The 26,373-nt window shown below is 38.8% G+C and overlaps 1 long non-coding RNA gene across 1 annotated transcript; it reads left to right on the top strand.

Moving 5' to 3' along the window:
- Nucleotides 1-329: 329 nt before the first annotated feature.
- LOC136048638 (uncharacterized) lies at nucleotides 330-25,244 on the top strand. The gene is made up of 4 exons (XR_010622199.1): nucleotides 330-443; nucleotides 11,300-11,400; nucleotides 24,061-24,166; nucleotides 25,109-25,244. It is a non-coding gene; the product is annotated as an uncharacterized LOC136048638 (long non-coding RNA).
- Nucleotides 25,245-26,373: the final 1,129 nt, after the last annotated feature.

Here is a 26,373-nt window from a genome sequence, read left to right as displayed (position 1 = left end):
AATTAATTTGGCCAGAATTCAATAGCAATAAATGGAATAGACTGAGCCATACCAGTTTTACAAACAACTTGCACTGCTCAAAACTTCAAAAACAAAATATGAAGATGGATCACCTACGCATCTGATGATATAAAGTCTGTGTCTTGAGTAAATTCTGTTTTCTTTCCAGCTTAGGAATCCTCTGGTATTTGTTGCCTACCTTTCAGAGCAGCTTTTCAGATGAAAAGTTTTTATTCTTACAATTACCAAAAGGAAAAGAGAATGCACGTGAATCATAGCATGAGATTTGGAAATGATAGATGTAAATGAACATTACGTTCCTCAGAAATAACCAAGTTGTAATGATCTGCAATAGAAATTGGAAGATTTTCTTGTTGGTGTTCCAAACACTGAAGCATAAAACAGCTGCGGTCAGGGGAGGCAAGCAGGCAGAAGATTTGATGGTAAATGTTTAAAGTGGGAAATCCTTCCCAGGCACCACTTCCTGTATATGTGAAATTTATTGTTGTGCCCCTTCTCTTTCTGTTCTCTAATGTGGAGTGTCACTAGAAGGAATATTTCTTAACTGATTGTTAACTGAATATTTAGAGTGCAATTTGGAGGTGACATAGATTACCTGCTCTCTTTCAGACTGACTCATTCAAGGAACTGGCACTTTGAAAGCCAGGTATTTCAAGGCATTAGGTATCCTAAATTCCATTTAGCAGTGTGGTAGCTAAGGAAAGTGAGGACCATGAAATGCAGCCTCTGTTTTCCTCCCTTAATAATGTAGTGCTCTATAGAGGCATTCTAACTAGCAGTCTGATTCCCTGTGTGACTTGCAGAGATCTTCTTTAGCTACCAACAGAACTACTGAGGTCGTTGAAATGCTTAAATCTGTTCCAGAATATAGAAATTAATGTAAGGAGGCTCACATCAATCCTTCTCCTGAGCATGGTTTTTTGTTTTTATTCTTTCTTCTGATTGAATATCGATATATAGAATTGCCACTGGACACAAGCACGTTTTCTGTATGAGTTACCACTGTTACCACTACAAAGACAACTAGCTCTCTTAACACAACCTGGAGGAGAAGTTCTCTCTGCTCTTTTTGACTTCTTGGTATAAATAGCAAAACATATGTTCAGGAAAGTTCCTAAAACCCTTTAATCTTCTAACTGGCAGATGAACTATATGCATTTTAGATGGTAAATTCAATTGATTGGGAAACTTAACGGATCAGATACCTTAAGAAACTGTGTGAAAGCATCTTATCCCTTTGTGATTAGCTCACCACTTCTGAATATTTCCTATATTATGTGGGAAAATTGTTCTTAAAGTTCTGCTTCTTGTTTGGGGTGAACAAGTGCACCTAAATGGGCACACTGAATTTATATACTATTTTGAAATTCCACTAGTAATTTTCTGCGTATGAGTGGGAGTTACCCTCTCAAATTCCATGGAAGTGAAATTTGTTCCTCAATGTCTGGAAACCACTGAATTAATTTATGTGTTTACAGTGCCCGTGAAAGCTGAACCTAGGAAATGTTTCTTTAAAAACAAAGTAACTGCATAATGAATTCAATGCTACTGTGGATGTTGCCTGTCCATTTTTGGCAGTCAGTTTTCATTGACTTCCTGATTATTTGTTTTTTATTTATTTATTTATTTTACATCTCCTATATTTATGTTTCTTTTAGTTATGAAGCTGCATTCACATGGGCTCCTTCCAACTTGAAAACAATGACAGTTCAAATTCATTCCTTCTGTAAAAGCTGCAAGTGCATAAACAGTACCTTGAACATTTGAACCCAGCAGAAAAAACTACCCAACGACACTGACTGCAGCCCTTCTATCACTACGCTTTCTTCTACTGTTCTTTGATGTGAGAATTTTTTAATTTAACTTTTATTTTAGGTAGTTCACATCACCTGTTTCTGCTACCTTCAAAACTACTGAAAAGCCGTATGCTACCAAGCCAGAGCATTAAAACATATGGAGACAGTTTGGGACAGTATGCAGCCAGCTGGCTGAAAAGATTTTAGGAAATACATCTTTATTCTTAGTTAAATATATATATGTATAAAAGCACATATTTGAAAAAAATCTCAAAATATTAAACATTAAAATTATTGTTTTCACTCCTAACAACAGAGGTCTATTCCAAATACTTTTTTAATAGTAATCAGACTTAGGTATTTTGTTAATGATCCTGGGGTCACTGAATCTGATTGGCCTTTTTATTTCTCTGTCTTCAGTGATTTTGATGTGAGGTCCTATTGTCTTTGTTACTTAGTATTCTGTATTTACCTGGAAATCCTGATCATTTTCTTATTGCAGAACTTCTCTGAATGCAAAGATAGAAGTTATTTATTATTTATAAGATAAATTATGTTTACCTCTTCTTGATCTTTTTCTACCTAAAAGGTTTACAGTAGTAAACCATTATTTCTGTGAAATTCCTTCCTGTCTTATGTTGTCCTATTCACTGGGTAATGGTTTGTCAGACTTCTCAGAAAAGTAAACTTTGAATAGTGATCCATTTATCTCTTCTCCAAGTAACTTTATAGAAGATCTGTTGCACTCTGTATGATATCACAGGAAATACTTGAAAACTTTACTCCTGCATTTTCATATAGATGGATACATGTATATATTTAATAATGTCTTTACACGTGGAACTAATTGCTAAAGTTGCTACGAACAGTATAGGTGTTAATCACAGAATTTGTAGGGGTTGGAAGGGACCTCTAGAGATCATCGAGTCCAACCCCCTGCCAAAGCAGCTCCCTAGCCCAGGTTGCACAGGTAGGTGTCCAGGCGGGTCTTGAACGTCTCCAGAGAAGGAGACTCCACCACCTCTCTGTGCAGCTGTGCCAGTGCTCCGTCACTGCACTGGGAAGAAGTTCCCATGCACGTTTGTGCAGAACTTCCTATGCTTCAGTTTGTGGGCATCTCCCCTTGTCCTATTGCCACACACTATTGAGAAGAGTCCAGCCTCGTCACTTTGCCTCCCGCTCCTTAGATATTTATAGACTTAGATTAAAGATGATCAATTGTAAACTCTTCTATCTAGGCTTCAATACAACTTTTCAAGTATTTAGGAAATTGTTGTTTGTTTGCTTGTTTAACTTTGATTAGATCAAGACTAGTTGTCCCTTTGAATCTGTAATCATAGCCTGTCAAAACAAAATGTAATCAAAAATTGCAGAATGAGCTTTTGTGCTTAAGTAACTAATGGCAATTGTTTGATTTTATTATATAATTGATGTCAAAAGACTCATTTAAAGACTTGTTATTTACATTTGCATTCATAATTCAATGATGTTAAATATTTGTATTATTTTAACTGCTAGGGACTGTAAAGCATGCCTCATCTTACCATGTTATTTCTGTTTTAAATTTCTGTTACAGAATGAAAGAGGCAAGATTTGCATGAAAAAGCATAATCTCCTCTTAGACCAGATGGTAGAGGCGAAAGTAATGGGCAGAATTCCAGGCACTCACTTCTGAAGCAGAGGCAAGCTGCGGTGTACTAGAGACTAGGAACAGCTGTCCTGACTTTCTAGATGTAAGCCCTTGATGAGGAAAGTGTACTTGGCACTTGCAGAGAAGAGAGGGCTAATAGAAAGGAGATAACAAATACAGTGTTAGGCCACCTTGGCCGTAACAACTTGGTTACCATCTTTATCAATTAGAGTCTTAATCCTAAAGCCTCCGTTAACTTCCCAGGAACAATGAATGAGAGCCAGCAAAGGAAATACTGCACTAGAAGTAGCATCAAAATAATGGTTTTAGTATCAGATTTATTTTATTTTATTTTTATTTTTTCTCTAAAAAGCTATTCCTTATCTCATCTTAGTTATTCATTGCATTTAACATATTTCTAGAAATGACTTCTGGCCAGAAGCACGTTCACAAAGACTGTCACCAAAGTACTTGTCAGTAAGAAAGAACAGAATTGTATGGCATGACAGTTCTGTAATGATACATTAGATTAACAAATCATCAAAATGAGAATTTCCAACAATACATTACTGAAAAGACCTTATAGACCAGAAGTAGATTAATTTTAATCACACAGTCTCCCCAGCAAAGGCATACATGGTGGAAGTAAATGACATAAAGCTATTAAAAAGGAAACAAAATCGGATGATAATTTCTGTTCCTTTGTATTCAACCAAAAATAATTGCTTCATCTTCTAGTATTTGCACTTCATTTACTTTGTCCTGCTGAGGGGTTTTTGTGCTTAGACCAAGTTTACCAAGATTTGACAAAGCGTCTTGCAGTCAGGCAAAAATGTTTCTTCTGAATAGACTTTGGAATGACTAACATGACTGGATATGGCTCGTGCTATTTCCAGTCAGACTCAACGACATGGAATCCTTTTTGGAAGTTGTTTCATTCATTTCAGAATTTAAATTTCAGCAATAATGTGTCAGAGTGATCACAGATGGAAGTGTTTACTTATCTGTTTTTCCCACAGTTTCATGCTACATATTTACTATTGCTTTCTTCAGCCCAGCTTAAATGTCTTGAGAGATGATGATTTGGCAATATTCTTCTTGGCAGGTGTTTAGCAATATAGGTGAGCTTGCCATTCAGTAATTGCATAGCCCAGATAGCTGAAAAAATAAAATAGTTCACAGCATTAGCTGCAGATCTAAGTGGGTCATGCCATGCAAATGTCTTTGATTGACTCCACAAGAGACGCTTCCGTGTTTGTAAAAAGCACTTCAGTACAAGTACTAGAAATCTAAGTGAATATAATAAGCGCTTATGTACCCAAGTGCATGTGCTGAGCAAATGCCAACAAGAAAAGGGTTAGCTGAGTAGAGATTAAGTATCTATGCCTTCAAAAGAGGACAGAAGCATAATATGACTTATTTTTATGAGGAAAAAAAAAATCTGATCCTTATTTTCAAGTACCAAAGGTGTTCTGAGAGTAGATATATATTGCCAGCTGCTGTGAATCTACAGATTTAGGTGATTGGAGGAGTGGAACACTTCTCCTACAAAGACAAGTTGGGGTTGTTCAGCCTGGAGAAGAGAAGGCTCTGGGGAGACCTGATAGCAGTCTTTGAGTATGTAAAGGAGGCTTACAGGAAAGCTGGCCACTTTATCAGCGAGTACAGTGCTAGGAGAAAGGAGTAATGGTTTTAAACTAAAGTAAGTAGATATAGGTTAGGTGTTAGGAGGAAAATATTTCTCAGAGAGTGGTGAGGCACTGGGACAGGCTGCCTAAAAAACCTGTGGCCGTCCCAGCCCCTGGAGATGCTCAGGGCCAGGTTGGATGGGGCCCTGGGCATCCTGACCTAGCAGAACTTTTCCCTGCCTGTATCAGGGAAGTTGTAACTAGATGATCTGTATTTTATAAATGCTTAAAGCAGATAATAAGTACTATTTGTTCTTTTTGCTTGTCTACTGCTGTGTCTTGAATCCAGAGTTTTCTCCTCTGGCTATCAGTGCTAGCAGATGCTGCTCTTGCTATGACAGCTTGAGCAAGAACAGCTCACTAGTCTGTAAAGTTTGCCAGAGTTAAAAGAGAGCAGCAATGGCTTGAAAACTCAAGCAGCACATAATTGTTATGGTCTTTGTTTTTGCAAATGTGAGCAGACATGAAGTAAACCAGTCTATAGGTTTGCTATGGATTACTGAGAGGAGAAGAGATATTTCAGCATGCTTTTTTTTTTTTTTTTTTTCTCTTTCTGACTGGATAGGACCTGTTTCTTTTATGTGATTTCTTTTATGTGTCCTACTGTCTGGGTGGGTGGGACCTGCTTATTTTTATACGTTGACCTACTGTAGAAGCAAAACAAAACAAAAAAGCCTTGATCGGGGAGAATATTTAATGGGGTGAGGGGAAAGTGTGTGACTTCATAGAAATAAAGGAATTTCCTAGGATGCTTGAAATAAGTTAATTAGGCCCTGTGAAGAGCCACAGTAATTATCAGCAATGGTACAGTGGGAGACTGACAGCAGGAGGGAAGGGGGAAGACAGTATTGTCCTGGAAAATCCAGCACCTCTTAGCTCTGCTACGCTTATGCTAGAAAAGAGTTGTTGAATGTAACCCCCACTCTGACTCTGTAGTTTGTTTGCAGGAGGCCAAAGAGCTGACTAGACAGACATGACACCATTGTTCTGTGAAAACGGTGCAAAAAAAAACTTTAGTGGGATGTCATCTCTATTGCCTGGTTGAGCTGTTTAGTGTGTGTTGGTCGTTGACTCCATAGAGGTCATTCTTACGAGGACACTCAGTGCATGGGATGAATTGCATAAAATACAATTCCTCTGTAGCCTTTACTGCAGGAAATTTGTTGACAAATTGGAAGTGGTTTTGCCTCAAAATATGACGCGTGGTGACTTGAAGGAAATTTCCTTCTGGCAGTCAGGACAGCCAAGTCTCAGCTTTACTTAAGAGCAATGAGAGAGGTTTTTGAGCAAAATTCTTGTACAATATGATGTTTCTTTCTAGCTTTGATTTTAACTCTAAGATTTTTTCACTAAATCTGTAGTTTAGGGTAGAAGCGTGCATTTTCACTTTGCTGACATTGCTGCAACTATTTTCCTAACTGTGTTACATCTATTGCTGGTTAATGAGAATATAAGGATGTCCCAAGATAGCATGCAATGGGCAAATCTAGTGGATTAAATTAATGCCTACTGTAGTCTGAACAGCTTCAACTGGAATTATATCAGGAATGAACTTGATCCAATAAGCAAGTAGAACTGCTATTGCCAGTGTTTGTTTATCTTTTACTGTCAAAACTAAATACAAACTTTAGCCCATGTGGGAGTGATTAAGGAGAGATTAGCCCACACACAAAACCAGATCTTTGGCTAATGCTAGCAACCCAGATGATTCCAACACATCTGCAGAGTCAAACATCATTCTCTAAGGACCTCCAATAAACCAGTACTACAGTAGATTTTCCAGCAGATCATTATGCTTTTTAACGAATAATTTCTTTTTGTTGTACAGGCCAGAGTGGAAGCGAAGTATTCAGGCTGCTTTGCTGATGGTATGAGGCTGAAATTAGTCATATGCTTTTGATTAATTGTTAGACGTTTGATCAGATGCCTGCCTTTATGGAAGACTAATTCTTTCTACTTAAGAATTTCATGCTTTTTTTTGTAACATTGCCTATCACATTATGAGAACTTTGTTCCTTGACGACTGAATATGTCTACTGGTCTGCTTCCACCAGGTTCTTACCAATTCTTAAAGACTTTCTGGTGATCTGAAGCAAATTGAATTACCTTTCTGATTTTTCATGAGCTGTAAGTTGCTATCTTGCAGTTATTACTGCTGTATGCGATTTTGTTGATAAACTCTGACATGGTATCAAGCTTGGTGTGTTACTAAGTAAAGTATCAACACCATCTTTTCATCTACTTTTTTCCAGGGCACAGACATGGAAAATTACTTTTTTTTTTCCCAATCAGTGCAATATAGCTTGATTGCTTCTTGTTTGAAGAAAGAACTTAGAGGAAAAAAAAATGATATGAGGATATTCATTTATGCAGGAAATCTGCTGTACTCAAAAGCTTGATTTGACACTAATCTTTTTATGTCTTTCAAAGGCTACTGAAGTGATCTCTAATACAATCTCAAAAAAAGTGGAACCAGTCTAAGATTTTGTTGCAAATTTTTGCTGCTTCGCAAAACAGCTCTTTCACAGTCAAATCTATCATGTCCTTAACCGTGTTTAGAATTTGGCAATAATGTAGATGTCAAAACTGTTTAGATGCCTCAGTAAGAAGTCTTAAGAGGGAAAACCATATTGCTCCAAGATTTGTCTACTTCTATGCAGTAAGAAGCCCAGCTGCTGATTACTTAAAATCGTACTGTGCTGTTTATCATCCAAGTTTGATGGGGGTTCTGGGCAGCCTGATCTAGTGGGTTGTCATCCTGCAAACAGTAGGGGGATTGGAACTAGATGATCTTTGTCTCTTCCAAACCAGGGTATTCTATGATCCTATGATTCCTTAACGATCTTAACATTCATTGACTCATAACAACAGCAGGACTCCTAGCTTCTCAGCCCTACAGATCCTAATCCTCTCCCTAATCTTGCTCCAGGCAAAAACTGACATAGGACCAGGCTTTCAAAACTGTTTGTTCATTGTTTTGTTGTGCTTTCATTTATTTATTAGGCATATAGATATTCTTTTCAGTGAAAATTCATTAATCTTGTTATTCAATGAGAAAGGCTGATGAAGTTGATAGTTTTATTTTCCTGAACTGGAACATTCTGCAACCTGTTGTGTTTTGTATTCAGTATTTCAATAAGCTCCTTTCTAATTGTATTTCTGGTTTTGGTTAGCACTGTCCAAGGTAGTCTCTGCAGTGTATTTCCTTAAAGTCCTGAGGTATTTCAATGTTTCCCCCCAAAGGATCTTCATTTTAAGATAACCTTCAGAAACTGGCAGCGGTCCAAATTATATAAGAGGAACACAGATACTGAGGATAGATTCCAGCAGTCATTGAATCTTTTGTACACTCTTTGAAAATTAAGCCATTTGGAGAGGTAGCTTTTGCCTTGGGCACTTCCCTGATGTTTTCCAGATGTTGCTAAATCACAGTCTACTGGTCAGAGCCCCTTGAGAATCCCATTACAAAGACACAAATATATTTTTTATTGTTCACTCGCAACGTATTTATCTACACTTCTGAAACTGTAACAGGGATAAGGCATATGTAAAAGTTTCACTTATAGACTTCATAACTGAAGACCAATCCACATTCTTCCAAGTTGCATAAAAACCAAAATGACCTCAACTGTTACTGACACTGTTTGCTTTGTTTGTTATTATAAACTATTACTCTGTTTCACATGAAACATTCCTTGATGAGCAAGGAAGAATGTTTTCTGCATAGGCTTGCACAAAATTCAAGAAGGAATTCAGCAAATTACTTTGTTTGATTTGCTGGCTTGGACTGCTTTAGATATTTGTGTTTCATTTATTCCATTGTCCATTTTGTTCTCCACTGCTCTTGATTAAAGCTAAAAAAAAAATAAAAATAAAAAATAAATAGGGAAAACAGAAGGGAATATACTTAATTTGAAAGTCTTGTGTGCATTGTATGTACACAGAATTTGTGCAAATGGTCTGGATGAACATATGAATTCATTGTGTACTACATGTCTATTTACCAAAGTGCTTCAGATATAGATTTTAGGCATAAAAGTATAATTTTAAGTATAATTTCTTGAAATTTCCTCTGAATCTTCACTCCTTTTTGTTTCCACCTTCTGTTGCCTCTGTCCTTGTAGCCTCTTTGTTGTGCAGTTCTTTTGCTTGAACCATTAATACCTTTGCTTGCTACGATGGACATTTAGTGGAAGGTTCTGCACAGGATCCTGACTTCGTTTGCCATACCGTTGAAGCATATATAGCCCTGTTCTTATGCCAGGAAATGACTTCTTGTTGCTTAATTGGGTGTGGGTAAGTGATGTTCAAAGAAGGTCCCTTCCAACCCAAGCCAACAACTATTCTTCCATGACTGGACTGGCAATAACAGTGACCAGTAAAAGAAATTTAAATGAGTCACTGCTGAACCATGGCTGATTTTTTTCATTTGTACCAAGTCAGTTGGCAATCACAATAACAGGTGATACCTTATTAAAGGAAGAAAAACCAGTTGGAAACCCTCCACCTATAAGCTCTGTAGTATTAAACCTAGTTTCCTGGTGTGCAGTGAGTTAATTTTTCCAGTGTGTAAACATGAGCCAATTGGCTGAAATATCTTGGTAAGAAAAAAAAGAAAAACAGGAAAATAGACAAACAGAATAACTGAAATGTGTCTGTTTCATAAGTCTTTTCCCTTCTGAGGCAATCCATGGAGGCAGCTGCAGTTTCTACACGTCTCTCTCCCAGAATAGCAGCAGGATGGTAGACTGTTGTACAAGTAGATTCAAGTGTTAATCCAAGTGTATGCTTTTCTATCGTGAAAGCTATGTAGCTGCAAGCTAATTGACGATATGTCTAATCAATATTACAATTAATCATTGTATACGTATTCAATACATAATCTGTCAGTGTGCATGTTGTCAGTTCAGTGTATCCAATCCATTTGAAACTCTGTTTTTATTGTCTCAAGGGCAAAATGCTTTGTTGTTTGGTTTTTTTTTTTAAACCTCAGGCACCAAGCTTAAACAAGGCTACTATTACAAAACAGTGGTGGAGACAGATATTAAACATAAAAGTTTCTAGAAAGAAAGTAAAATCAGTGTTGACTTGGTTTTAATATCATACAATATTTCCACGGATTGCAAGCAAGTAAACAAGCTTTGACAAATATCTTGCATAAATAGTCTTTGAAATGGAGAAGATCAGTAAAGAGAAAGCTATGCAGAAGCTATTTCTAGAGACAGGGAAGGAAAAAAAAATAAAAAGGTATATATAGAGTCATTTTACCAAGTTAGAACCTGTTTGCATCACTGATGTATCATTTTATGTCTTGGATGTTTCTGTGATAAAATACTGTTCAAAATGCTTTTGGGAACGTTAGTGTCATACCTTGTTCGGTTCAGCTGGGACAAGTGTACTTCAAAAATAGTGTAAGTGACCTGAAAGGACAGCATAAAGTTTGTCTTGGATTTAGTTCTCTTTCAGATGAGACAGTGTGTACATGCGGCTGCTAAAATTGAAATACTCCATACTACTTCTTTTATTCACTTCACAACAAATAGAGGAGGTGAACTGGAATTTCTCTTCTAACAATTTTTTCATAGGATAACACTAAACTTGAAATAGTTCAAGAAATGGCAGTGCTATGTAAATACGTTTATCATTTGAAAAGAATTACTAGCTAGTTTGGAGTCCAGTGTTGTTGTTGACAGGCCTAGAAGTGGCTAATGTCCTACGTGGGAAATAACCAAGCCATAATTTGCTGGACTATATTTTATCCCTTTTTACTACTTGCTTGGACGGCTTCTTATCCTTACAGAGCTATCTCTACAGCACTTAGTTCTGACAGCGTGGGCAGATCTAGCATGTGAGCATTTTGGTTCAGTGAAAGCCCAATGGAGAAACATTTCTTTGTAGACAGAGCACTTGAAGCTCTACAGGGCCTTTAGCAGTGCATCTAGGTACAGAGCTTGCTCCAGAAAAAGAGCAGAGACTATTCTTACCTTTTAATACATGGACATTTGTGTGTGTATGTCTACTGAATTATCCTATAGTTCATTAGTTTTACATCAGTTCTGCTCTTCCCAAGATGCCTTTTGGGCAAGAAACTATTGCTGTAAGGACTGTAAAAGGATGTAATGCTTTGAAACGTTGTTCATAACGTTTTCTACTTTGTTTTTCAGATTTCAGTTACTGAATGCTGTGAGAATAGTTAGAATCATTGTAAACCAGTTTTTTTAAAGCTTCTGAAGTTCTGGGAGTCTAACACAGCAGCTGGAATCTTGTGAGTATGCCCTTAATGATTCTTAATTCCTCAAAGGATAACTAAGGTTTAGGAGACTTCAGCTTTCTTCAGCTACAGCATGTATTTCATTTAATAATCATTTTTCAGGACATTTAATATTTTTCGCGCCATGATGCCTTCTTTCTCAACCTCTCCTATTTTCAGGTGGGGGGTTGTGATGGTTAAGACAATGTGTCTGCCTGGATCCTGCTCAGTTAACGTGGAATCCCTTGGCTGGCAGCTAAGGTCCTGCCTCTCATTAATAATTGTATCTGGGGATGTGGTAAAGGTTAGAATACTTGATTTGTATTTTTTGTCACTATAGAAACCCTGTTTCATACCACAGAAGGCCCAAGCATATAAAGTAGCAAAGCTTGTTTGGGCGGGTCTAGTGTCCTCTGTTAAAAATTTACAGTGCTCAGTTCAGTGTCTTTGGTTTGACAGACCTGCCTGGGTTTAACTGACTTCAATGCTGTAAACCCTGTGCTTGAGCAGGCTGAGATGGACTGATACACACAGAGGTTCTGCTTCTAAACTCTGTTTGCTGTCCTGGAGACCTTTTCCTGGAAATTATAGTTACCATTTAGAAAGAAATCTACTTTGAGAGCATAGGGAAACTTCCTGATCACTGTTCTTTCTCTACCTTGTCTTTCAAAAGAAACATGGTACTTAGTTTAGTATTCAAGCCAACTGTTTGCCCTGCCCTGCTGGCTGGCCACCCATGTCTGATATTCCATACATCATCCATAATATGTTTTTATTAGCATGACTTGCTTTTTTGAATTTTCTTATTTGAAACTTGATTTGCTTTAAGCTCCAAAATGAGGCTAATTCTTTCCTCTAATTATTAAGTCTAATATTATTGCTTTATCAGTGTTCCCAAGATTATGTGTCAGCTGCAATCAGCTGCCTATTGTTTGTATAGTCTGGCTGCAAGGATGGCAGCCAGCTTTTGTGGCCCACGATCATGTGAATTGAGTAAGTGTGCAAGCATTTGTAACACTACGAACAACCACCCCTTCATTAGCATTGTTTCCTGATATTTATTACTGTTTGCTTTTCCTGAAGTAGCTGTGGTAACAGTTCCAAGATCTGCTGTTTCCTGTATCTCTTGTATCATTGCCTCTCAGCTGCGTATTTATCTTCCTATGTGACATGCTGTTTTTGCAGAATGTTTCCTGACCCTCAGCACTTCCTGCCTCAGATTGTCTCTCTGTTTTTCACTACATCTCTTTTAGCTTTAGCCTGTGTACATGCCTCATCTCAACAGTCTTTGCTGGGAAAAAAAGGAGAGTGCACCACAAATAGCATCTAAACAAGTCCAAGAATGGAAATTAAATGCTGTAAGAGTAGCGCTAATGAGTTTAACCTCATGCTCATCCTTTTTCACCCTTTTGGGATATTGTCTTCTGGTGAAGGAAGAGGAATAGGGGCTAGGAAAATTCCAGCTGACATTGGAGCATACTTCTGTACTGATTTAGTTACTGGCAGGGTAGCAGGTGATGTGCAATGCATCGAGGAGATTCAGTTTTAAAAGTTCAGCTGAGGTCATCTGTTGACTATATAATAAACCCAACTTTGCAATTTTGAGAATGTGTTAAGAATGTTTCTGGCAACAGTGATCCAGTGTAAACTCATACAGGTAATACAGATTTGTTTGAAAGCAGTAGATTCGACAGGTTGATGCTGTACTAGCATGCTTTGTCAGATCAGATATTGCTCATTCTCACAGATTTAGAATAAAAAGCATTGTGATGTATACTCTGGCAAATGTGTAAAAAAATAAGTGCTATGGTTAATCCAAATCAAATGAGTGCTGCTGGGTCATCATGCATAGCCCTGGAACTAATGACATTGAACCTACAGTGTCAAATAATTAATGCACTTGAGCTCTCAGCAGAATTCATGCTGTAGTTATGGCTATTCATTTCTCCTGATCTATGGTTAATATGGTCATATAGGGAAACTGGAGAAATGCAAAAATCTTTGAGTCCACAGAATTAGCAGGCTTATGGCTTTGGTATCTGGGAAATGGCTCTCACATGTGTTGTGCTTGTTACTGTTTTTTATATTTGTACCTTTTTGGCTGCTTCTAGTGTTTGAAGGTAAGATCTCACTCCAAGTCATGAGAATGCTCTTGGTACAGTCATGCTGTCAAGATTTTTTCACTGTAGCTCTTTGTGGACACGTGTAATGGTATAACAGCAGTAGAACCAACACAATCAAGTAGATGTTATTAAAAAAAAAAAATGCTTTCCTGTCTCTGAGGATCAAGGCTCACAAGAGAAAACTCCACGGAGGAGAGATCTCCAACAAAAGATCCTTCCTCTGAGGCAGTCAGCCCTTAAATGGGGTCTAAGAGGGGTTGAGCCACTCATCCCTTCTGTTTGCACAGTTGAATTGCCTTCACCTGTGTTCCCAGGGCTGACTTGGGGCTTTCCTTCAAGTGTTCAATCAGAGGTTCAGGCTGTGACTCAGCAGTTGCCATACAACACGTAAGACTGTGGATGAGAGCAAGCAGTGTTGCTTAAGCATGCCCATTTCTTATCCCCACCTTACTCAGTTCCCTTTTGACTAGCTATGTGATGCCAGATCTGTTAGAAAAGCAAAGGACCTTATTTTGTAAGAGTAAATATCTCTGATCATATCCTTTAAGGAGAGAATGTTGTTTTTCTGATAAATTGCCATCATTGCTAGGGCTACCATTCAGAACATCTCAGTATGGGAAACTGTGGGATATTATGGGGGGGAGGTTGTTTGTTTTGAAAAAAGAAAAAAAAAGGCAAAACAGTACCATATAACCTTCTCTCTGTTCAGAATTGAATGAGCTAGCAGTCACTTTTTGGACATTATTGAAAGGTGTTACAATTTGAATGTCACTGCAGAATGAAGATTTAGGCACAGTCTTCACCATCTTCTCTTCTGTTTAGCAGGCACCAGTGCTGGGAAGAGATACTTGAATCTTTAGGATGTAGCCACTCTGTTCTATTAATCTCATACAGCCTATGCATTTGGACTGTGCATTACTAAGTGTTATCTTATTGTACACCTGCTTGTAATTTGTTTGTGCTTTCAAATTGATTTGGTTTATTTCCTGAGTAAATGGGGCTATTCTGTTTCTTTCAATGCAGTTCAGATGCTGTGAGGCAGTATCAAAGCAGGTCTGCTGAGTGAGCACCACTGACTGTAGTAGAAAAGAAGCAACCACATGTCAGTGTTAGAAAACTGCCCAAAATCCCAGTTGCAGATTCAGCTAAGCTATCTCTTACAGAGATGCGTGTTTGTTTTTCTGTAGATGCTCCAAGGAATAGAGATCTATGCAAACATGCCCTCATTACATGACTTAAATACTTGTAATGGATGGCCTTGAGGTTGAAACCTGTTTTTGCAGTAAGCGAGTAATTGTATGAGCAGTGTATACGATGTGTCTCATTTTGTTTAGGGGTGGACTTGTCTCAATCTCTTCCCAACTCTGCCTTTACTTTGGATCCAGAATAGTTTTGTGCACTGTGAAGAACAGGAACTTTTGATGATGGATCTGCCAGTACAAACAGTTATAAAAATTCTGTCTGTAGCACAGTTGTCTTGTCTGCCAGTAAAGCTTTGAATTCTCCTAAGACAATGTTGTGGCTTAACTTGGCAGACAGCTAAATACCACACAGCTGTTCACCCAAAGTGGGAAGGAGAGAAAATTGAAAAGTAGTGCAAGAACTCATGGGTTGGGATAAGTACAGTTTAATAATTTAAAAAAAAAGATAAAGAAACCAACAAAAATAAATAATGCAAGTGATGCACCATGCAATTGACCAGCAGTCAGTCCCCGAGCACCACATGCTATGAGATACCTTTTCGACCATCCTGATTCAGCTATCTCCCAGCTTCTTGTGCACACCTAGCTCCTTGCAGTCAGGGCAGTGCAAGAAGCTAAAAAGTCCTTGACTCAATATAAGCACCATCACGCAACTTTGTGTTACCTACATTATTCTCATCCTAAATTCAAAACACAGCTCCATACCATCTACTAAGAAGAAAATCAAGTCTATCCTAGCGAAAGCAAGAGCAAATAGTTAAAACCTATGTCCCAAGCAAATTTAAGAGGCTTTTTAGTTCTCCCCATGCTATTTGATGGCTTTTAGTCCATTCTACATGCAGCGCTGCGAAGAATAGTGCAAGCCTGGGATACTCAGGTTTATTCTGGAAGTCTGCAAGGCAGAACTCTCTTCTTGGTTCTTCTTGAGCCACTGAATTCCCGTTTGTGTTTCTAAAAGTCACCTAATATGTTTATCAGGCCAAGGCCATGATCAGTGTGATGAGTACTAAGTTGGACAGAAGTTATATTCTTTAATTTAATTTCTGCCATCACCTGCTGTTGTGCTGTTTGGATCAGGGAAAGTTCTCAGACAGTCCTCAGATCTTTATATTCTCCAGTGCTTAGTCTTGTATGAGATTGATGCTCTTTTTTTAATGATCATATCACTTAACAACCTCCTGAATAGCTCCAGGGAACAACTTGGGAGTACATGGCTTATACCATATGAAAGTGCATCTGAATAATTAAGACACCTGTCCATAGTGACAGGCTAAATCACAAAGGGTGAGAAAAAGCATTTTCTCATGGAGCACAGAAGGGCTCCATTCAAGCAGTTTATGCCACTAGTGGGTGTGAAGCTGATAGCTGATCTTTTTTACTGCTCTCTGCCTTTTGGGTATTCAGAGAATTAAAACAATACACAGCAGTGTATACAGAGATGTACTATATCCTCTTGTACCAAAACACCGAATTAATTACAGTCACATTTTAAAATGGAGCCCTTCCTGCAGTTCAGATTGTTTAAAGAAGAGAAAAGCTCTAATTTTGAGAAAGAAATGACAAGAAATGTTAGGGTCGATTCAGGCTTTCAAGGTACTAGATGAAAGAGGGATTAATGAAGAAATCCTTGGTCTGGGTCATGTAGCAAAGAATGTTCTGGAGGTCTTCTGTAGCTAGCTGAAAAGGTGGCTAAAGGTGGTCTTGACCCTAGTGACACCCAAATTTACCCAAGTACCAAGCCTTATTTTTTGTGGAATGTTTCAAAAGTGCAGCTACAGATCCCGTTCCCCATGGAACAGAGAGGGGTAAATTTACTTGCTACAGAGTTCAACACTCAAAACCCGCCTGGGAGCAGTGTTGTGCACCCAGGCAATGCCCCTTGACCTACCCTGCGTGCAGTTCTTGAGCTGTGCCTCAGGCAGCTCTGCATGAGCTAGTGAGCTGCTGTTAGCTGCTCCTTAGACTGCAGTACAAAGCACAGGTGGATGCTTTCTGTGATGGATCATATGATGCTTTGAGCATCACTGTAATAACCTGCTCTGAAAATGTAAGTGGTTGCACTGACTAGACCCTGGTTGTTCAGCTGTGTTTGCCAAGGCTCCCAGCTTTTAAGAGAAGACTGTACTTCTAAAAGAGATTTGTTTATTTGTAAAAGGTCCGAAATATCCTCTGCTAAAAAAACTCTGGAAAATATACAGGCAGTATTTTGTTGTTTATTTTCAGAGAAGGAGAAAGGCATCTTCAGAAGTTTCAGCTGAAAGTGAAAGGAAAAAATGACAAGAAGAGGATGTGGGGAAAACTGGTAAGAAAGTTCTTTTCCATATTGTACTTACATCACTTGGACCTATTTCACAAAGTGCCATAGTGCTGTGCTTTGATTGATACTGGCATCGTTGAAAGCAGCAGATCAGTGGGAATTGATAATCACTGGACCAGATATTTGGGAAAACTTCTTGTAATTAGTTAACAAAGGTCTTAACAAATTCACTACTATAACGGGGGAATTAGAATACTATTTTCTGAGCAGGTCACTGTGTAACGTCCTCATTCTTCCTCAGTACTAACCTTTATGTCTCACTTTTTTTTTCATCAATTTTCTCTTAGTTTCAATGACTTCTCTGTGTGATGGTTTTCTTTTAAACCTGTATTATTATTATTTACAAATGTTTCTATGATGTCCTCAAGAAATTGTTTAATGTTGACTTCTTTTTTGTAATTTGTATTTTTCTTTCATGGGTGGCTATGGTTTTCAGTATTAAATAAGGCTCAGGAAATGAAGAGGAGGCTACTATAAATGATAGCTCCTCAACATTCAGGCAGGACTCAGACTCCAAGGGCTCAGCTCTGCTGCCTCTGTTTGCTCTGAGGGGTAGCACTCCTTCAGGTGACTTGGGCTGCTCGCCTGGTAAAAGACTGTTCCACAGAGACAGAGGAGATAAATCTGTCTTCTGAAATGCTAATTATTGAATGAAGAGCCCAGTAATAAAAACGAAGTTGCTTTTGTTATTGGCCATTGGGTCTTGGGCAGTCATTCCCATTTTCCAGTGCTAATCTCTGAAGCAAATGGTTTTCTTTCTGTTGACTGTCAGTAGCATATCACTGTGCAATGCAAGTGTTCTGGGCCAGAAATCTTGTGGCCTCTGTGAAGTATGCATAGGGCGCACGTCCCACTCACAAGCAGTTGGTAAACATGGATGAATGCTCTCTTCCACTGTTCCTGTTCAGTCTGGAAGGAACGAGACTGGCCCTGAACAGAAAGGGATTAAGGAAGTGGCCTCAAGTGTCTGATGACTGAGTCCTGAGGACTTGCTGTTCTTATTTCCAAATCTTTTTGCAACCATTGTCTGCTCCACTACTCCTCTTGGATTTTTTGCCTTTTCCTTTTTTTTTTTTTCCTCTGCTTAACTCTTCTTTTCCTTACAAAGTATGGCTCTACGTCCCTGTTCATTGCAGAGGAGTTGGACTAGAGGGCATTCTGAGGTCCCTTCCAACTCTAATAAGGATTCTTTGATTCTACGCGTATGTATGTACAAACACACACAGAATGCAAGTATAAAATCTATATTCTCCCAGTAGACACCTATGGATGACATCATTAATCAGATGTTTCCTTGTGACCTCAGTATAGCATGATCTGCAGTCAGTCTTGAGCTGGTTACAGTGATGATGGTATCAAAGCAGTGTACACACACGCTTTCTGGTATTTTTTGTCTTCAGTGGCATGTATTGAGAATTTCTTTTCTAAAAGACGTCAGGCTTCCCTGCAAGACACTGTTTCCTTGAAAATTACTGATGTCAGTGAACAGTGTCTGAGTACTGATTTTCTGTGTAGCTATGCTGAATCTTCCGTGAATAATGTTCAGAATGACTTAAGCTAAAAATCTGGACTTTTATGGTTATGTGAAAACTTTCACATGATGGCAGATTTTCCTATATATCGACAGCTGGCCCTTAATATGTGGCCCAAAAGATTGAAGACTGCAAAGGGAAGAACTGAAGCTACCCAGAAGTCCTGTCCTTCCTGCTCTGCAGAAGTCACTCCTTTCTCTTGCTGTCGCACATGCAGCACAGTGGACTTGTTTTCATGGGCAAGACTGGAGACTGCAGTTTGGCTCTGAGAAGAAAAGCAGGTGCACACTCTATTTGATGTACAACTACTTATTTTTCCTGTGTTTTTTTCATAACAGGTCTTCATCTTCAAGAGCAAATTCTCGCTGCAACAAACCCTGCAACACTTTGGCAGTGTATTCACAGCTGATGACAGGAGGCAGTCTGAAAAACCAATCCTTGAGCATATTCACCTAATAAAGTGAACTGCACATTTGCTCTTTTGTGACTGGTCCTTTTAGAGACTTTCCTTCTTCCTCATTGAGCAGCGCTTTGTAAATGAGGGTTATCTCAGTGGTCCTTGCCCAGCTGTGCTGAGAGAGCTGGCCAGGCAACCATATTGCTTTAACCCAACTGAGGGGAAAAGTCAGGCATGTTTTCAAGATTATGTACAGGCTCAGAGGCTCAACACTCTCTGGAGCACAGGAAGAAGCTGGTTTTTCATCAGTGTGTGTCTCAGACTTCACATAAGCTGGGAAGCTTAATCTCTCGTCTCATAATGGAGCATTTCTAGAGCTGTCACATACTTAGGAAAAAACGCCCAGACCTCATCTTGCACCTGAGTAAGAAAAATGAGCATATGCAAAGCTGAAGGCAGAGTCCAGCTGAGCTAGGAGTTTAGAATAAGCAAGAAGGGAGTAAACAGAAATGAGTCACTAGCAGGCGTTGTGGACATTGAAAGGTTGCAGTAACTGAAGAAGGCAGCTGAAGTGACTTTGCAGATTTTCTTTGTGGGAAGCTTTTCCTTTGCATAAGGACCATGATAAAAGCGGAACGAGCTGTGCTGGGAGGACACTAGCAACTGGTGCTTATTAGTCAGTTGCCATTAAGTACAGACAGGGTATGCTTTGAGAGAAGTGGGCAACACAAGGTACAGGGCTTGTTTGTTGCAGTAGTAGAAAAAAGCAGTAGACAAAGGATGAAAATCAGGTGGAAACACAATAGAAGTGATAAGTCAGCAAGATATTTTTTTACTGCAATGTGCTTAGCTAATTTTGCAGGGAGAGCAATGAGATGTTGAAATCAGAAAGAGGAAGCTTCAGCTGTCAACATGTAAAACAGTGAATGCCTGAACTACGGCTTTACTAAGAAAAAAAAATAAAGGGAGTGGGTTTTCAAGGCAGTTAGTAGAAAGAATGAATCGGATTTGTGTAGAACAGGTTGCCTCTTCTCTTACCAGCTGTGCTTCTTAACGAGAGTGCTGCTTTCTGCTATTCAGGTTACTTCTCTTACAGAATTAGAGAGCATTTCCATGCCTGTCATTGTTTAGAAATTTTTACAGTAAAGCTAATCTGATTATTTCAGTTTTCTCTGCTTTGGTTCCTCTTACTGTTGAAATTAGTTCCTCTGCTGGAACCAACAAGCTTTTGCAACTTTGGTGTCACTCGTTATTCCAATTGTAAACATTATGTCAGCATAGAAGTCCTCCCAGCTTGCACTGTGTTTTTATATGGTTCTGTCTTAGGCTATATAAGCTGAAAGAGTTTTACTCAAGAACTTAAAACATAAGACTGCCTGAACTTTGTTTCTCAATAGTTATTCTTCTGTTTATTTCACTACTAAAAGCAAAAACACAGCTCTTTGGCTTTTTTATTCAACTTTGATGCAGGAATACTTTGATTTCAGTGAGACCAATTGCATAACGTTAAAGTCTTGATAGTGCCAAGCTTACTTCAAGAATCCTACATATTGCCATAATTCGAATGAAGTCCTTCTTGTGAGCTATAACGATAATTTCAATAAGAAACAATTTTGAAAAATGAAACAAAAATAAAAAACAGAATTAGTTATGTTCTTCCAGCTAATATCAGTATTTTTGCTGAAAAGAAAAATGATCTCTGGAACCTTGAGAAACTGCTTAAACTCTCTTCTACAGTTGCAGAGAAGAGATATTATTTCCATTACAGTAGATGTTACTGAAGATTTTCCAAGTGTACTTCTTGTGTTCTCTATTTAGCATAAGCTGTAGTTATTCATCTTCATTATATATAACCTACAGTGAAAGAAATGATCTTTGACCCCTCCAGTTTGAAGTCAGCAGGGAGGTGAAGAGACACGCCACGCCGAAGGCAGATGGTCAAATGGAGGAACTGCAATCATGAGAGCCAGTTGTCTCCCCTGGACAACATCAGTCATGAAGGAGCTGACACCCGAGCTGCCTCAGGGGAGGAAAGTATGATGCCTTTGGCTTTTGTTTGATTTAGCAGTTTGTTTCCTTAGCAAGACAATAACAGAAGCCGACTTGGGACCAGAACAAAAAGGAACATTTTGTATTGCTATTTATTTTATAGAAAATTTCCTTTCAGAAAGGAAATTTTACAGGTTGCTTTGATGTTTCTGGTAGTGGAAAAAAACAAAACAAAACAAAATTAAAAAAAAAAAACACAAAAAAAAACAGGCTCTCACCTTTTGTGATACAGACCGGAGGACGTAAGGATATGGAGCCTAAGTGTCTCATCTTCATGCAGATGGGGCTGCCAGCTCAGCCAGATGCACAAACTTCAGAAGGAGTACAGAAATGAACTGTTCCATAGTTAGCAGAACAGGAGTTTCGAATCCAGAGAAACCAGCCCAGTCCACCCCAGGTTGTTTGTGTGTTCTCTCCCCTGTGTGAGGTTTTCATCCAGCTGTAGGGCATTCAGTGAACTTAAATGAGGATGCTTGCAGTTTCCTTTTTTTTCTCCTGAAATTCAGTTTCTTCCTCCAGTGCAGTTTCCTTCTTCCCTGCTGATACCCCACACACCCCACACAACCCGTTCTCTTTTCTTCTTGGTAGCATTCAGTTCTTTTCAACAGTATTCCTGTGTCTACCTTCTTCAGGCAAACACAGCCCTCCAGCTGATGTACTCCTTAGGAAATAGCCCTCCAACAAACAAAACATTGAAACTGTGAAGAGGGGGTGAAGCTGTGTACACCATTGACAACTGTCTGAATTGTACACAGATTTAATGTGTGGTTTTGCTGGGACACTATTGATAACTGTCTGAATTGTACACAAGAACAGGAGGCTCAGGGGAGACCTTATCACTCTCTACTTAGAACTGAAAGGACGTTGTGGTGCAATGGGGGTCAGCCTCTTCTCCTGGGTAACACTGATAGGATGAGATGTAATGGCCTCACGCTGCCTCAACCAGGGGAGAATCAGGTTGGATTTTAGGAAAAACTTCTTTTCAAAAAGAGTAATGAGGTATTAGAACAGCTGCCCAAGGAGGTGGTAGAATCATTGTCCCTGCAGGTGCTAAGAAACATGGAGACGTCACACTGAGGGATATGATTAGTGGGCAGTATTGGTGGTGGTGGTGGTGGTTTGATGGTTAGACTTGACAAGCCTAGTGGTCTTTTCCAACCTTAACGATTCTGTGATTCAATTAGGTAAAAAAGAAATCTTCATTAGATGGTTTTGGATTTGTAGAGAGTACGTCGAAAGCATTTGAACATATTTTTTCCTTAAGTGCACAGTAGCTACTGATATTCACATTCTGCATTCTGGATGAGAGAAGATTTCCCATTTGCCATTGCTACTACGGTGTTGCTGCCAACAACAGAACTCCAGCTCTTTTCACTCTTCAACAGTTGTAGTGTAAGCAGCAAAAGCAGCCAGCAGCACTGTAACATAAATGTATCAAAAATCACACTTCAATTTAATTACTTATTCTATACTGATTCTATAAGAGAGGGAAAAAGAATTCACTGATGCATTGCTTAGATATATCAGACTGGAGCAATAATCTTGAAGTTCCTTTACCTTTGATTTAAAGTATGCAGGAAAGGCCTGGATAGTCACTAAATCAGCTGTCCACTGGCAGAAAGAGATTGGTACCACAGCAAAGATTCACAGCTGTAATAAAAATGTCTCAAGCCATTAGATTTTTCTGCTATAAAAATAAAATGCCTGTTTGCCTTAGAACTGTGCTGTTATCTTAACTTTTGCCTCATATATGACAGATATATGGAAATTAACTGGGGGATGAGAGGAGGAAGAAATTTAGAACGTTCTCTTTTACGAAGGGGAAAAAGAGCAGTGACCTTTTGAAAGTCCTGTAATTTGTTTGTAGTGCTTTTATATTGTGCAACCGTGCTTGACTGGTTTTATTCCCATCAGAAAAAAAAGAAAGAAAAAAAAAAGGGTTCCAATGCGTTTACTTTTTTGAAGAAATATATTCCTGTAGGAGCTGCAAAAGGGCTTAAAATTTCTACTTACACTTGAAATTCTTTCAGTTTTCTGTGTGCAGGGCTTTGTACCACTGCCTGTATTTTCTCACATCAACCAGTTGTAAGCTGGTTTCCATTTCAAAAGAACATCCATTTAAAAGCACCATTCCTTCCTTTCTAAATATTTCTTGGAGGTCATATTCTTAAATTACTAAGGCAAACCTCCACAAGAAGATAGATCTTGTCAGAAATCAAAGTCATGGTAATGGTACCTCTGGTAGGTAATATCTGGGCATGTTACTAAGTAATACAAAGGCAGTTGTACAGACACAAGTCCTTAGGAAGTCCAGTTGACAAGAGTGTCAGAACTAAAGAACAGAGAAGCCACTTGATGAACATTTTTTGAGCTACAACCTGCAGTACAGTGCCTGAATAGTGTCTGAACAGTGCTCTCTTTTGTTTTTGTTTTCTTTTTAATTATAAGAGAGACGACCTTTTGTACAAAAGAATAGAAACCACCCAAGTTTGATTTCTCTTCTGAATTGCCTTTCAGAGGCAATTCCATTTCCCTCTGTTGGGAGACCAGCCTCCTGATTTTGACACCAAAGCTGGAATATGTCAGGATAAGCATCTCAATAAACAGACACATACATACCTACATACCTGTGTGTATTGAAACAAATTCTGAAAATAAACTCTCCTGATGCAGACATTTCTTTTTGTAAAGCTTATTTCACACTTCACAGGTCACTTCATCTGAAAGCACCATTTTAACACCTTCTGTATGGCTGTTATTCACAGACAACAATTACAGGACCAGGCTATATGTGAACTGCAGAACTTGGGCACGGTCTCATGCTCACAGAGTACACATCTGGTCACATTCACACTTACGTCAGATGAAAGGACGTGGATTTATAGTTCAGTTTCTGATAATTTGGGAGTTCATTTGCTAATATTTTTAGTCTGACATAACTTGGCCTACATGTGTAACTTCTCAAAGGAAATAGTAATGTTTTTGTTATTGTTGTTAAATGCAGAGTTATTAGTCTGCTCATTTTCCTATGTTATTTCTTTTCTTATCCTGCCAGCATTTTCTGTTCGAAAGAACCTCCACCTTTCTGCCACCAAATTGTCATGGAGCTCATTACCTCCGACGAGATGAGCAATGGTGTGGAATAACTAAACTGACCTCCTGTGAGTGGGAAATCTTTCCATTCTCTTCCTTTCAGTTTGACCTTTAATAAACACGTTTCTGTTTGCTACGTGAATGGTATTTCATCCCCTGGATGTAGCATATTGTTTTATCCTGGAGAAAGTAGTGACTTCCATGGCACAGTTTTTAGAACAGTTTTCACATGTCCAAATCCTTGTCAGATGTCAATGAAATCTGATTTTTCTGCCAATGTGAATTAATTTCTGTAATAGAATTTCACTAGTAATGCTTTTTAATGAAGAAGTGTTGCTTTGCTTGTGAGTGAGTGTAGCATTTAATCATATAAGATGTCTAATTCAGAGGTTTCTGATGTAATCCACCGTATAAAGACAGCTCTCAGGAAGCTTCACGGATTCTCAAGAGTTAATTCACACAGAAATGAATTCAGATAATGCTTCTTTTATAAGTTTTTTTTTTTTTAGTTTCCTTAGGAAAAAAATCCACTACCTAAAAAAGAAATAGAAATCAAGCCAGACAAGTAAAATGTTGACCATCAAAGTGAAGTGTAACTTAGTTACAGAATGACATGAGTCACCACTATGGGTAATTGGCACTTTCCTACAGCAATCCTCTTTTTTTTTATTTTTATATAATTTGAATGCTTTTGAATATTGGCACCCTATAGAAGAAAAAGCATGAGAAACACTGCATGGGAACCAGGAACACGTACTACCCCACGCTGTCCTCATAACATTGTCCAGCTGGGTTTGTCAGAAAGAAAAACAACAGGAAAGTAATTCCTCAGTCTGCTAGAGGCCCTTCTCTGGGGATTTCTGGTTCTTTTTTCCTGTTCTGTTTATGCAGTTTTAATTTAGTATTAGTAAAAACAGTCTTACTGTAGAGTCTCCTGAACCCTAGGGAAGAAAGTTGTTTTCCTTTCTTGATTTCTCACTCTGATGCTGTATTTTTTTTTTCTTTTTCAGTAAAGAAACTTGCCTGTCAGGGATAACAGAGGTGAATGTGTGGGCTGAAGCCTCCCTGTGGCAGAGAGAGCAAAATTAAGTGAAGGTCTCCTCGACCCTGAGGACATTAGCTCACCCGGCATTGATGAGAGCGCCACACTGTGATTCTCCACCCCCAGTCACTAAAGACTCGTTCTCTGCACAGCTTTCGAAAGAGTCTGGCACCCTTGCGTTTGGAGAATGGATGGAGGTAACTCCCTCAAAATCCCTGAGGAAAATCCCACCTCTCTGTGCCAGCTTTGCCTTCTGATGCCTGCAGGCATTTCCCTGGGGAGCGTGAGGCTATCTAATTCTGATCAGGTTGCCTTCCCATGCACTCTAGAGGCAGCTTGTACAAAAGAAAGCTGTCTGTGTCCTCCTAGGCTCGTTCTCTGAAGAGAATGCAGCAGCCAATGAAGACACCCTCCCATCAGGTGGAAGCATAGAAATTACAGGGCCAAGCATTTCAAGCTGAGTCTGTAGCTATTTCATCTCTTCTTGCCATGCACAGGCCACATAGTCTCCTTGACATCAAGCTGTAGCAGCAGGTCTGACATCAGCATGTTGTGCAGAGCAGGCAAGATGCCCCGCACAGGGCCCTCCTAAGGAGATCTCCTCTGAGCTAGAAGCAGCAAAATCCATTGTCAGTAGTTATACTGGTATTGTCTTTTTTTTTCTTCTTTTTGCCCTTCTGTCTTCCTGGTTTCACTGAACGTCAGTGCAGCTGAGAATTTACAAGGCTGGCAGGGTCTAGATTTCATCTACTGTGATGTCACTATTAGACTGTGATGACAAATGAGATGTTTTTTTTTCTCCCATACTGCATGCCAGGCCAAATGCCTCCTTGTTCATATGCTCAGACTTCTTGGAAATATCTGGAGGAAAACCTTTCACTCCTCTAGTTTCAATGCAGATGTGAGAATAAACAAGAAATCAAGAAAGGACAAAGCTGTGAAAATTCTAGCTCAGTCAAATATCATCACCTCTGAGTTACATAATCAGAGGCTGCTTTGGTGGTGTTTACTTTCTTACAGTTTTACTTTTGTTTAAAATGAAACTTAAATAAGTATGGGATTTGTACCTTAAATAATCATTAAGATTTCTTTGTATGGTTTCCTACAGAAGAGCATGGATTTTGAGTTTGTTATTTTAGGTAACAAGATATAGCATAAGGTCAGTGAGATTCTTCTGTTGTCATTTCTATAATAGTGTTTACAAAGGCAAAAAGGCCTTGGTGCATTTTTTGG

This window comes from Cyrtonyx montezumae, unplaced genomic scaffold (genome assembly GCF_038088225.1).
Source record: "Cyrtonyx montezumae isolate F1298 unplaced genomic scaffold, pur_monq_1.0 scaffold_2, whole genome shotgun sequence".
Taxonomy (NCBI): domain Eukaryota; kingdom Metazoa; phylum Chordata; class Aves; order Galliformes; family Odontophoridae; genus Cyrtonyx; species Cyrtonyx montezumae.
The sequence above is the reverse complement of the archived record's forward strand: the minus strand, read 5'-3'. Positions and strand labels throughout refer to the sequence as shown.